General features: G+C 46.6%; 1 long non-coding RNA gene across 3 annotated transcripts in view; it reads right to left on the bottom strand.

The window, feature by feature from the left end:
* LOC120887449 (uncharacterized) overlaps positions 1-12,292 on the bottom strand; it is a 259,915-nt gene that overhangs the window by 204,433 nt on the left and 43,190 nt on the right. For 2 of the 3 annotated variants that reach the window (XR_013426337.1, XR_013426336.1), the window contains exon 3: positions 3,745-3,865. The exons of the other annotated variant lie outside the window; for it this stretch is intronic. This is a non-coding gene — a long non-coding RNA (uncharacterized LOC120887449). The remainder of the gene's footprint in view (positions 1-3,744; positions 3,866-12,292) is intronic. 3 annotated transcript variants of the gene reach the window in all.

The raw sequence follows: 12,292 nt of genomic DNA on the forward strand, positions 1-12,292 counted from the left end.
TCAGGGTGCTGGGGCGCTGGCCTGGCTGATGTCCACTGGCATGTTCCTGAGTTCCTTTGATGTTTTAAAACTGGCTGTGAAAAGGAGATTGGCACCACCGGATGACAGCCCTCGGCCCCAAGGTAGAAGGTCCCGGGTGGCACACACCTCAGACTTCAGCGTCTCTCGGGTACTCATTATCCTTTCGGTTTGTCGACCAGCTGTCACCATCTTCTGCAAAACCCAGCAGGCTGGCACCTCTGGGCTCCTGGTCAGTCCATTGAACCTGATTTGGTGCCTGTGGCAAGTCACACTGACTTGAAGCCTGAGGGTCAGCTGGGGAGGTGGTCTGAGCTGGACCACTATGGAGCCCAGAGTGCTCAGGGCTCCAGCTCTGTTGGCTTAAAAAGGTAATGAACCTCTGCTCTTGCGGCCTTGAGGAGAGACGGGATGATGAGAGACAGGATATTCTCAACTCAACCCAACACAACCCAATGAGGCCTCCCAGTCTCAAGGCTCAGGTGGAGCTCCTCTCCCTGTGTTTCTTGGATGAAGGTGACCTCCTTCGAGTTCTGCTTTTGCAGCTCATTGCGTATGTGCGACTTTATGTGTAATACACCAAATCACACTTTTAGAAAGATGTGTTAGGTTTTCTGTTAGCCTAAAATGGCTTATTCTGGAAGAGACGCCCACTGCGTTAGGAAGCAGAGTCTGGTCTATCCTGATGCTTTGAAACTCCAAGGCTTGTCAGAAGCAGGTTGTACACCACAGCAGGAGGCCTGGAATGTGTAAGGACCCCCAAAAGAAACGGGATCACAGGGAGAACAAAGGTCCAGCAAGTGTTCCCAGGGGAGTCCAAGAGCTGAGCGGGTAGAGAAGCCCCCGACTGCTGGAGATGAGGGTCTCGTGCACTAACAGAGACACACAGGCAGAGACAGCAGCTCTCTCTCCTCCTCTAAGAAGAAAAGTTAGGCACGAGAACGACAGAAGAGCATGGCCGGCTCTACTCATCTCATCCCTTGGGTAGCATGGGAACTAAAACCCAGCGACTGCCACCGTCATGAAGGGACTGGAGCACTCACCGAGCTTGGCAACCAGATGCTTGGAGGTCAGTTGGTATCTCTTCCCCAAGTCAGAGCCGGAGGAAAAATAAATCAAAGTGATCTTTCTCATCCCCTATTAATTCTGAAACTAACTTTCGTCTCCTACAGTGTGTTAGGAAGGCTTGGAGATGCAAACATAACTAACCCCCAGCGCCTGCTCTCAGGTTACTTGTGGAAGAGTGGACACGAGCCTATTGGATCCAACAGAGCCCATAGAAAAGGAGAGGACAAGCCAGGAACAGAGGGCGAATCATGAGGAGCGTCCCAGGGAGTCTGGTAGGAAGAGAGGGGGCCAGAGAAGGGAACTCTCTTCCACAGAGGCAGAAGGAAAAGAAGTGGAGAATTTGTGCTGTGCAATTTACAGCAAGATGACTAACATCATACTTCTGAGACTGTACTGGAACTGCCTTGACCCATGATGGATTTATTTATCACCAGTATAATCTCAGAAGCTTCCAAATGGACAATTTACATTAAGGAAGAAGTAGAGGAAATATTTAAGAATCATTAGAATAAGATGTGTAGAGATAATATTTAATTATTGCTAAATAACATTGTGTCAGTCATTCTCTCTAGATACACTTTTCTTAAATCTGGTGATTTAATATTTCTAATTACATTTTAAAATAAAAATTCCAATTATTTTAATGTTTAGCAAAACAAGCCAGGTACAAAAAAAGGTAAATACTGAATGATCTCATTTATGCATGAAATCTAAAATGTCTAATTCATAAAAACAGAGTAAAATGGTGGTTACCAGAAGCAGGAGATTGGTGGGAGAGAGATATATTGATCAAAGAATGCGAAATTTCAGTTAGGAGGAATACATTCAAGAGTCCTTTGTACCTCAAGTTGACTGTGATTAATGACCACACATTGTATACTTGAAAATTGCTAACAGTAAGTTTCAAGTGTTCTTAAAACACTTAACACACACAGCTTCCAAATGGACAACTTACATTAAGGAAAAAGTAGAAGAAATATTTTTTAATTAATTAATTAATTTATTTTAATTAGGTGTATATGACAACAGAATGCATTTTGATTCATTGTACACAAGTGCACCTCTGGTTGTACATGATGTAGCATCGCACCATATGTGCAGTTATCCATGTACACAGGGTAATGATGTCTGTTTCATTCCACCATCTTTCCTGCTCCCATGCACCTTCCCCTCTCCACCCTCCCCTCTGCCCAATCCAAAGTTCCTCCATTGTCCCATGACAACTTCTCTCATTATAGATTAGTATCCACTAATCAGACAAAACATTCTTCGGCCTTTGGTTTTGGGGACTGGCTTACTTCGCTTAGCATGATATTCTCCAACTCCATCCATTTACCTGCAAATGCCATGATTTTATTCTCTTTTAATGCTGAGTAATATTCCATTGTGTATATATACCGCAGTTTCTTTATCCACTCATCTATTGAAGAGCATCTAGGTTGCTTCCACAGTTTAGCTATTGTGAATAGAGCTGCTATAAACATTGATGTGGCTGCATTACTATAGTATACTGATTTTAAGCCCTTTAGGTATAAACTAAGGAGTGAGATAGCTGGATCAAATGGTGGGTCCATTCCAAGTTTTCTAAGGAATCTCCATACTGCTTTCCAGATTAGTTGTACCAATTTGCAGACCCACCAGCAATGCATGAGTGTGCTTTTGCCACTACATCCTTGCCAACATTTATTGTTGTCTATCTTCATAAGAGCTGCCATTCTGACTGGCGTAAGATGAAATCTTAAAGTAGTTTTGATTTGCACTTCTCTAATTACTAGAGATGTTGAACATTTTTTCATATATTTGTTGATTGAACATGTATCTTCTTCTAGTAGAGGAAATATTTAAGAATCATTAGAAAAAGATGTGTAGAGAAAATATTTAATGTACTTCACATACACACAGGTATGTGAAGTAAGGCATCTGTTGATTAGCTTGATTTAGCTATTTCACAGTTTATACACATATCAAAGCATTATGTTTTATACCACAACTATATAATTTTTACTTGTCATTTAAAAATTAATAAAAAATCAGAATATTTTTTAAAAGTCATGGTTTATGGAACAGTCTAAGAGCAAAGAGCTACTTTTCATTCCCAAAACATAAACACTGACGTAAAACCTGGAGTACAAACTAAAGCAATACAAACGTCTGGGTCACGAGCTGCCTGTCCCTGTATTTACTAGTTTAACCACTAATTTCAATCTGACCTCCTCCCAGGCTGGAGCGGGATGTCCTGCCAGCCTGCTGGACACCTCGGCTACAGCTCCACAGAGCCTGAGACAGCGGGCCCTGGAGTCAGAGGGCAGCACTCCTGACCGTCTCACCAGCCAGGAACTAGCTTTGCCTCTCATTTCTCATCCCTTTGACTTGCTTTTTTCCCCAGAATGCTGACTACTTCAGCAATTTCCTGCCCCTTCCAAGTGTCACACAGAGTCTTCACTGTTTCTCATCTATTAATGTTTAACAAATTCAACTTGAATTTCAGCCTATGTGCAACCACCCACCCCAATTTTTTTTTTTTTCACGTGGTACTGAGGATTAAAGCCAGCGGTGTTCTACCACTGAGCTAACTCCTTAGCCTCCCTTCTTTTATTACTTTTATTTTTATTCTTTGCTAGGTTATCCAGGTGGGCCTCAAAGTTGTGATCGTCCTACCTCAGCCACCCAAGTCGCCGGGAGTCCAGGCTTGTGCCACCATATCCAGATGCTCCACACAAACTTCTAAAAGGGAGTTACAGAACAGATATCCAATGAGAGCTCCTCTTCCTCGGATTCTCTGGGTATGAGGACAGCATAACAAAGAAATCAGTGGTGTTTCGTGGTCAGCTCTGGCCGCCCAACTTCTCCTTTGGCACTTAGTGTCTAGGCAGGACATTCTCCACTACTGAGCAGGCCAGATTTCAAAAAGCTGTTCATAAATCCATCTGTTCAAAAGTGAGGCTAACCAAGTAAAATGTGCATGGACAGACCAGCACACCATGGGCTGTCGCTTGGAGCCAGCTTCCTGGGTTCAATCCCACCTCTGCCACTTTACCTGTGACCCGGCTACCTGACCTCTCTGTGCCTCAATCTCATCTCCCTTTTGTGAAAATTTAAATCATCGTACATTTAGAACAGCACCTGGCACGCAAAAGGGTTCAATAACTCTCGACACTATTAGCTCTGTGAGAACTTCCGCTGTTACACAGGAATGGCATCAGTTCTAACTCTCTTAAAAATGTGTTTCAATGTTGTTTCCTTATTTTCACCACATTTAATAATAAGAGCATAAGTCTTAGAAACTATGGACATTTTCATAAACCTAAATTATAATCTTGATATATGAATAATAAAAATATCTTTCAATATTTTTTTGTAGTAGTAGACGGACAGAATGCCTTTATTTTATTTGTTTTTTATTTTTTTGTGTGGTGCTGAGGATTGAACCCAGCACCTCATGCATGCCAGGCAAGCACTCTGCCACTGAGTCCCAGCCCCAGCCCCTGAAAATATCTTTTCTATAAAATGGAATAGGTATCACGGGGCTTTTTTTTAAAGCTTGTTCTTTTCATCTTGTTTATTTAAAAAAAAAAAAAAAGCAAAACCCCCCAAAACACAACTTAGACTATGAATAATGGCCAAGCTAGCTGCAATGGCCACAGGTGACTGCTCACACCGCCTGTTTGTTGGAGGGCAGAGATGACGCATTTAAACCCTGGTGCATGGTACTGTACTGCTTGAAAATACATAAAATAAAACAGATGTTCCTCTTTTTAAAAAAAAGTACATTTACTCTATAAGGCCAAAGGAGTGCTTGGCAAATAAATAGGTGTCCAAAGAACAGCTGTTGGGTGAGCAAAGGCCAAGTGCTTTGGTCAACACTCTCTATATATTATCTCCAATATTTAAACAAACCCCAAAATGATAATACTAGTACCTGCACTCCATAGATAAGGAAACTGGCTCCAACCGGCTGAATGAGCCGCCCAAGAGGCAGAGCTTGACCAGAAGCTGGACATCCAGTTCTCAAGCCTGCTTTCCCAGGACCCCAGGACAGGCAGCCAGGGCTCTGGAACTCTGGGGTGATGTGCTGACCCCAGGGGGCAGGCCAAGGTCAGGGGGCAGAAGTGCTCTCTTACCACCCAGTGACACACAGGGACCTCTGCCAGCCTGGAGTGAAGCAGCAGCCCGAGCCCTCACCTCGACTGGAGTGAGAGGAAGACCATGTCCACTGAGGTCAGCTGGGGAGGGAGTCCAGCCAAGGGCCAGTGGGACACTGGGGCCAGGACCGTGTCAGTAGTAAACGGTGTTTTCATTTTCCTGCATAGTTTTAAAAATCAATTCTCTTTTAAATGTTTCAGGCAATTCAGCAAGGTGTCTTTTAAATGTAAAAGTGTCCTCTAACCCCACCACATGGAGTTAATACTGTGCTGTGTATCCTTTCGGTTTTTCCTGTGTGACAGTGTGACATTTGTTTAACGCACAGAGCAGAGCCCCTTCTGAAAGCCCCAGCACGTGCCCCACAGATCTGTCTCTGTCCTAATGTAAACCCACACCAGGTGCTTGCAGCCTTGATGTCCATTTGTGAAATGAGAACGAGGTCAGCACCATCCATCACCTGTGTCTTAGCACAAATTAGGCGTTTGTGTTTAAGTCAAAATGACCTCTCCTTTGGGCTCTGGGGGTTATTCTCTATTTCAAAATTGGAGTTCACAATTCTTTCCACAGTTCTCCCTGCTAACATCTACACAGAAGCTATAAAAAGTGAAGACAAACTATGAATATTTATACTTATTTAAAACGCCCTTTTACATACTCACTTGCAAACACCCAAGCTCTTGGCTTGTTAAAGGCACGCTGACGCATGTCTGATGCAAAATTTTGGCTGCTGGAGATCTAGAGCTAGAGCTTCCTACAATATCCAGTACATACCAAACCAATCTTTGGATAAATGAAATAAGGAATTACAAGTGTTTTAACCTTGTTGAAGTAAACATCTTGTTGTTTTCCTCTACTGTCCTTGTTAATCACTGTGTAATTAATGACAGGTGGTGCTCATGAGTGTCCTGGCATGCCCAGGGGAGGCGGGGCACTCTGCTGAGGAGGCCAGACCAGCCTGGGCACCAGGCCGCTCTGCAGGAAGCATGGGGCAAACCAGAGGTGGGCAACTGACCTGCAGGAGGCGGAGCACTCAGGATCCCAGTTCTGGGTTCCAGAAGCCACGGCTAACTAGCATGAACTTGAAGTTGGCATGAAGTAGGGAGAGTCACAGCATCACTGCCGGGTGGTGGTGGCATTAAATGGACCCACTCTGAAAGTACTGGGTGCTGCCTGTGTTCGCAGATGTTGGGCGCCATGGTAGCACACTGAGTTTCCTCACTTGGTTGCCACTGTGTGCAGGGAACACAAAGAGAAGTTCCTGCCAACCGCTGGGCATTGTCAAACACTGGGCTGGGCTCTTCATTTACACTGCGCTGTTTAACCCTTACAACATCTTGGTGAGGGAGGTGGTCTCAGCCCCGTTCTCCAGATAAGAAAACTGGGACTCAAATGATTTTGTTCAATATCACAGCATTTAGAAAGTCCTCGCTTTAGGGGCAAGAAAGTGGAAGGACTTCGGCCAAAATTCATTGTCCTAAAATTGTGAACATGCACAAATCTATAACAACAAATCCATTATGTGCAACTATAAAGAACCCATAAAAATATGTGGGGAAAAAAGTCCTCTCTCTGGATAAAAAGGTACTGTCTTAGCCAAGCTGCTATAACAAAAGCAGCCTGGATGGTTTATGAACAGCATAAATTTATTCTCAGTTTTGGAGACTGGAAAGCATAAGATTAAGGCTCAGAACTCTCTGGGTCCTTTAATAAGGGCACTGTGTAGTCCTGAGGCCTCCCCTGATGGTCAAGTCACCTCCCAGAGGGCCCACTGCTGAGTACCATCTCGGAGTGGGCTGTTCTAGGCAGGAGTGGGGGAGGTGAACATGCTCTCTTCAGAAGGTGTGCTACAGGTGTTAGGTGCCTCGCCAGCTGTGTGCTAACCCAGTCTGACACACGTACGCCAAGTGAACTCTAAATACTATACCCAGTGTTGGTGAGGATGTTCAGGAAACCACTCCCATTCAATCGGTCATAGCTATGAAAAACAGGTCTGTGTAATGCCTTTTACCCTACAGCATTAATGGTAGGCACTTACCCTACATGTCTTTGTAGACAAATACATCAAGATAAAAAGACCCTAATATTCTCTCCAATGTTGTTTATAATACCAAATGTAATGCCAACATAAAAGTCTGCCCGTTGGGAGCTCAGCAAATTGCACTGCATCAATAATGAGCTGTTGGGGCTGGGTTGGGGCTCAGTGGCAGAGTGCTTGCCTACCATGTGTGAGGCACTGGGTTCAATTCTCAGCACCACATATAAATGAATAAAACAAAGGCCCATTGACAACTAAAAAAATAAATAATAATAATATTATGAGATGTGATGCGGCCTTTAAAGGAAAGAGGGAGCTAGACAGGATGGACATCTGTGTGCAATGGTAATTTCCTGTCAAGGATCAGAAACTCCTTATGGGCAGAGGCAACCAACGGTGGCTTCTGAGAGAAAAGGAGATCAGACCTGTGACAGATGAAAAGTGGAATTGTTCGGCTGGGCTGAGAAGAGGAAGGACCTCCAGATGACGTCACCACCCCCTGGGGACTGACACTGTAGTGGAAAGACCCCTGTTTGGGACCCTGCACCCCTGCCCTCTAGTGTCCAGCGGGGGAGGGAGGTGCCCAGAGCGCTCGTGCTCTCTCTCTCTCTCTCTCTCTCTCTCTCTCTCTCTCTCTCACACACACACACACACACACACACACACACACACACACACAGGCCCCAGCTTGACAGTGAAGAGGGACATTCCCCGTGAGAAGACAAAGCAGCCGTGGGGAGAGAGCCCCAGGTCTCAGGTTCCCACCTCTGGCTTTGGCACAGGAACACGATGTCGTTTCATTGAATCTGACAAATTAGGAATGTTGGGCTGAACCGGAGAGAGCTGGCCCAGCAGATCAGGTTCAGCCCGGATCAGTTCTGCTTGCTTTCTTAGAGATAAGGTTTCTCAAGGACCTGGGCTCAAAAATTACCTGGATGTAAACCATACAAAGTAGAAACTAAACACAAAGCACTGTGTTCACAGACAGTGAACACTCAGCAAATGAATTTTTTTAATCTATTTTCTTTGTTCACAGGTTTTTATATTTATGAGGAGGCTAATTGTTCAAGTGAATGACGTCCTGGGGAAAGGTACCACTTTTCAGACTTACTTGATTTTTTTTTAAGAGAGAGAGAGAGAGAGAGAGAGAGAATTTTTTAATATTTTTTTTTTTTTAGTTCTCGGCGGACACAACATCTTTGTTTGTATGTGGTGCTGAGGATCGAACCCGGGCCGCACGCATGCCAGGCAAGCGCGCTACAGCTTGAGCCACATCCCCAGCCCTCAGACTTACTTGATTTTTATTTGAGCTATATATAAAATAAGATTTGAAAAATAAATCTGTGTCCTGAAAGAAAAAGATTTGAAACCATGGCTTCAGAAACTAGCTGGTACGCCTCAACAATCTTCTACACCTGAGAAGATAACGTGAACGGGAGCGTCCAGCCATCTGGGTCTCTCCCAGCTCCAAAAGAACTCCCCCCAGATGTAGCTGAGAGGAAAGCAAAGACCAAGCTTGCACTGATGCGGGAACTGTGTCATATTTATTAGTAAAGAACTTTCTAAGATCAGCACCAAGAGGTTTAAGAAGAGCTTGGGGTCCCAGCACCTCCCCTCACAGAGCCCACCTCTGGGGGAGCAGCATGCAAAGTCGGGCTGAGCCCAGCTGGCACTACCTGGTGCAGGCAGAGTGCCTGAGACCAGTCACAGAAGCTCTCCCAGCCCAGGGCCTCCCAGAGAACAATACCAGTTTCATGGGTCTGTTGGAAGCACCGGCCACATTACAGTGCCCAGCACAGAGGAGGTGTCAGAAATGGTCACTATCAATAGACAAGTCATGTAACCACGAGGCCAACTTCTTATGTGTAAAGGAAGACAGTGGTTTCTATGAGAGAAGAGACACGGAAAGAATTTCCGAGACTTAAAATTCTCTAAAGAGGGCTGGGGCTGGGGCTCAGAGGTAGAGCGCCCACCTCACATGCGTGAGGCACTGGGTTCAATCCTCAGCACCACATAAAAATAAATAAAGATCTATAAAAAAAATTCTCTAAAGAGTTCAGATTACTATCAACGAAGATGTAAAGCGCTGAAAGCGAACTGGTTACACAGAAGTGTGTGGCCCCTGCCTCTGCAAACCCAGGGGGCGGGCTGCTGGGGGCGGGGCAGCCGCTAAAGATGGTGTCGGGGTGTCATTGCAAAAGCAGAGGATGAGGGGCTGACTTCTGTTGTAGAGGAATTGTTCTGACTGCAAAATGTCCAAGCAAGGGTAGAGGCTGGGAGACCAGCACAAAGCTAATACAGGGATCCCAGGGGCAGAATTGGTGCAAAAGCCCAATTAGAAAGAGCTCAAGAGAAGACGGCACAGCCCTGAGTTCAGCACAAGCCTCAGGGGCATAACTGGAAACACAGAAGTCAGTTGAGGGCCGTGCAAGCTCACTCCGGGCCAGCACCACCACACCCAGGCCAGCACCACCACACCCCGGCCAGCCAAGGCTCCTGGCTTGATTGGTGGGGGCATGGTGGGGCACTCACTAACTTGGACCCCCAGGAGGAGGTGAGGGTTTGCAAGCAAAGAAAAAGAGATGGTGCTTGTCATCTCAGCATGAGATGGCAGGGAAACCGTCCCAGCTCCCTGCACCTGGCAGTGCCCCACAGAGCTGCTAGGACGGCCTCTCCCAAGGCAAATGTGCCCAGGTGGCCTCCCTGATTAAAACCCCCAGTGCTCGCCAAGGCCCACAGGGTACCCTGGTGCATCCTTCCAGGCCCCCTTTCCCATCCCTCCAGCAGCTCCCGGACTACAAAGCCCTTCTCCAACCACCGCACTCCTCCTCGTCCTTCACGGCCCACATGGAAAAACTTCTGTGAAATCACATCTCCTCCCTGGACCTTCCTCCTCTGCAAACTCCAAGCTCCCTGTACACAGTTCCATTCAGCCTGCACACGGAAATATAACTACGACCCTGTAAGACTGAGAGACGGGTCTACCGAGGACCAACTAGGAGCTTTGGAATTGGATTAACCTGGGTTAAAATGTAAGCACTTGCTGGCCATACAGAACTTCAAGCAGGTTATTTAATTTCTCTACTCTGTTTTTGGTAAAGATAATAATGCCTATTTTATAGTATTGGTGTCAAGATTAAATGAGATGATTTAAGTAAGTCACCCAACATTGGACCTGGCTCCCGACAGACAGTCTCCAAAGCCAGTTAGTACCTTCCAGACCTCACACTCCTCCGGGGCATAAAACATTTTATGTATATTAAGATGCTCAGCAGTGAACTGACCCCTGACACCCCATACAATGGGTGCCTGATGGCTGTGAAGGGGAATGAATTCTCTGGAACATTGGTTTCTGCATTTTACAAGTACCTCCACTCCCAGGTCAAGACGGCAGTTTTAACGTGGACTGTGCTGCCTTCCTCAGCTGGGGCTGTTCCCAGGCCAGTCGCCTCCAAAAGAGCCCGGTTGTTGGTCTCTAGGCAGCACACATCCATCTTCTTCCGGAAGACTTGCTCCTCGTTCTTTGGAACTTCGGTCACGGGCTGCACTCCCTGTTTCCCTCTCAGCAGTTTCCCCACTCCGGGCCTTGCTTGCTCTCTCTTCCTCTGCCATTCTTCACCACGGGCCGGATGGCTCTTCCTGGCCTGCCTGAGCTGGGGACTGCACAGCCTTCTCCTGACTCCCCAGGGCAGCCGGGGCCTCTGGCCTGCCAACTGCGCTCCAACAAGAAGTGCTGACTGGAGCTGCTGTGTTTTTGAGACAAGGTCTCACTAAGTTGCTGAGGCTGGCCTCCAACTTGTGATCCTCTGTCTTAGCCTCCCAAATCACTGGGATTGCAGGTGGGCACCACCACGCCCAGCCTCAGGCCTGTTTGTGGCAGTTAGCTAGGGGACTCTGAGCAGATGGTGTTCTTCCAAACACAAAGTGATCCTGTGTTCAGTTCTAGAACACTGACAGGCTTGGGGACAAATACAGAAAAATGCACGTTTGCTTACTTGTTCTCCACTTCGTCCAGTATCCAATGGAGCTGTGGGCGGAGCACAGACGCAGGAGTCACCCTGTGTCCCAGCTCTGCATCTTCTTCGCCACATCGTCCATGTGTTTAAATGTTCCAAAGCCTAGTTTCTGCATTTGTAAACCGAGACGCCCGTACCTGTCATGGGTCAGCTGAAACGTGTGTATTCGTCGCCTATTAGTGCTCAGCAAATCAGCCCAAAATTTAGCGGCTTACAACAGCAATTGTTGTCCATTAGCTCTCGTGGGTCTTGGGGACGAGGGATTTGAGAGCCCCTGAGCTGGGCGACTCTGATCTGGGGCCTCTTGTGGGATGGCAGTCACACGGTGGTCAGAGCTGGGTCAGTTTCAAGGATCCTTCATTCCCACGTTGGTAGCTGAGCCAGGAACACAAACAGGTGGAGCAGGGGCTGGAGCAGCCAGGGTTCCCTGGGCGTGTCCCTGTACCCACCCACTATGGGGCCTAACAGCCTGTCCCCCACTGCCACCCCACTCAGTCCTTCAGGTCTCTGGATTTCTAATATGGCAGCTCAAGACTGAAGGCACAAGGGGGTCAGGGAGAGACGCTGGCAACTGTGACTGCATCCCCTAGTGGAGCTTGTCAAGGGGAGAATCAATTAGACTCTTCCTTATTTTGGAAGAGTGCCAAAAAATGTTTTTAAATGCTTTAAAAAACTCCATAGTATTGTGACGTGCCTGCACCCCAAAGGTAGTGGGAATTCCCATTTTTTGAAAATTTATCAAATGATTTAAATAACAGAGAAATGTCTCTGCCTCCTACCATTCCCGCCAAGGTGAAAGTATTTACCAATTTAGGCAAAAGATACAAAGAACGAAAGGAGAGGCAAGAACAGTAAGAGTGGACATTTACGATCACGTGCTACATGCCCCGCTCCGTGTCCTGCTTTATGTACACCAGCGGCAGGACCCCGGGAGGCTCTGCACTAACCTCTGGTATGCAGGACTTCAGAGTCCACAGTGTGAGTGAATTGTCCAGGGACAGAGAGCTAGGAA

The sequence above is a fragment of the Ictidomys tridecemlineatus genome, chromosome 10 (assembly GCF_052094955.1).
Source record: "Ictidomys tridecemlineatus isolate mIctTri1 chromosome 10, mIctTri1.hap1, whole genome shotgun sequence".
Taxonomy (NCBI): domain Eukaryota; kingdom Metazoa; phylum Chordata; class Mammalia; order Rodentia; family Sciuridae; genus Ictidomys; species Ictidomys tridecemlineatus.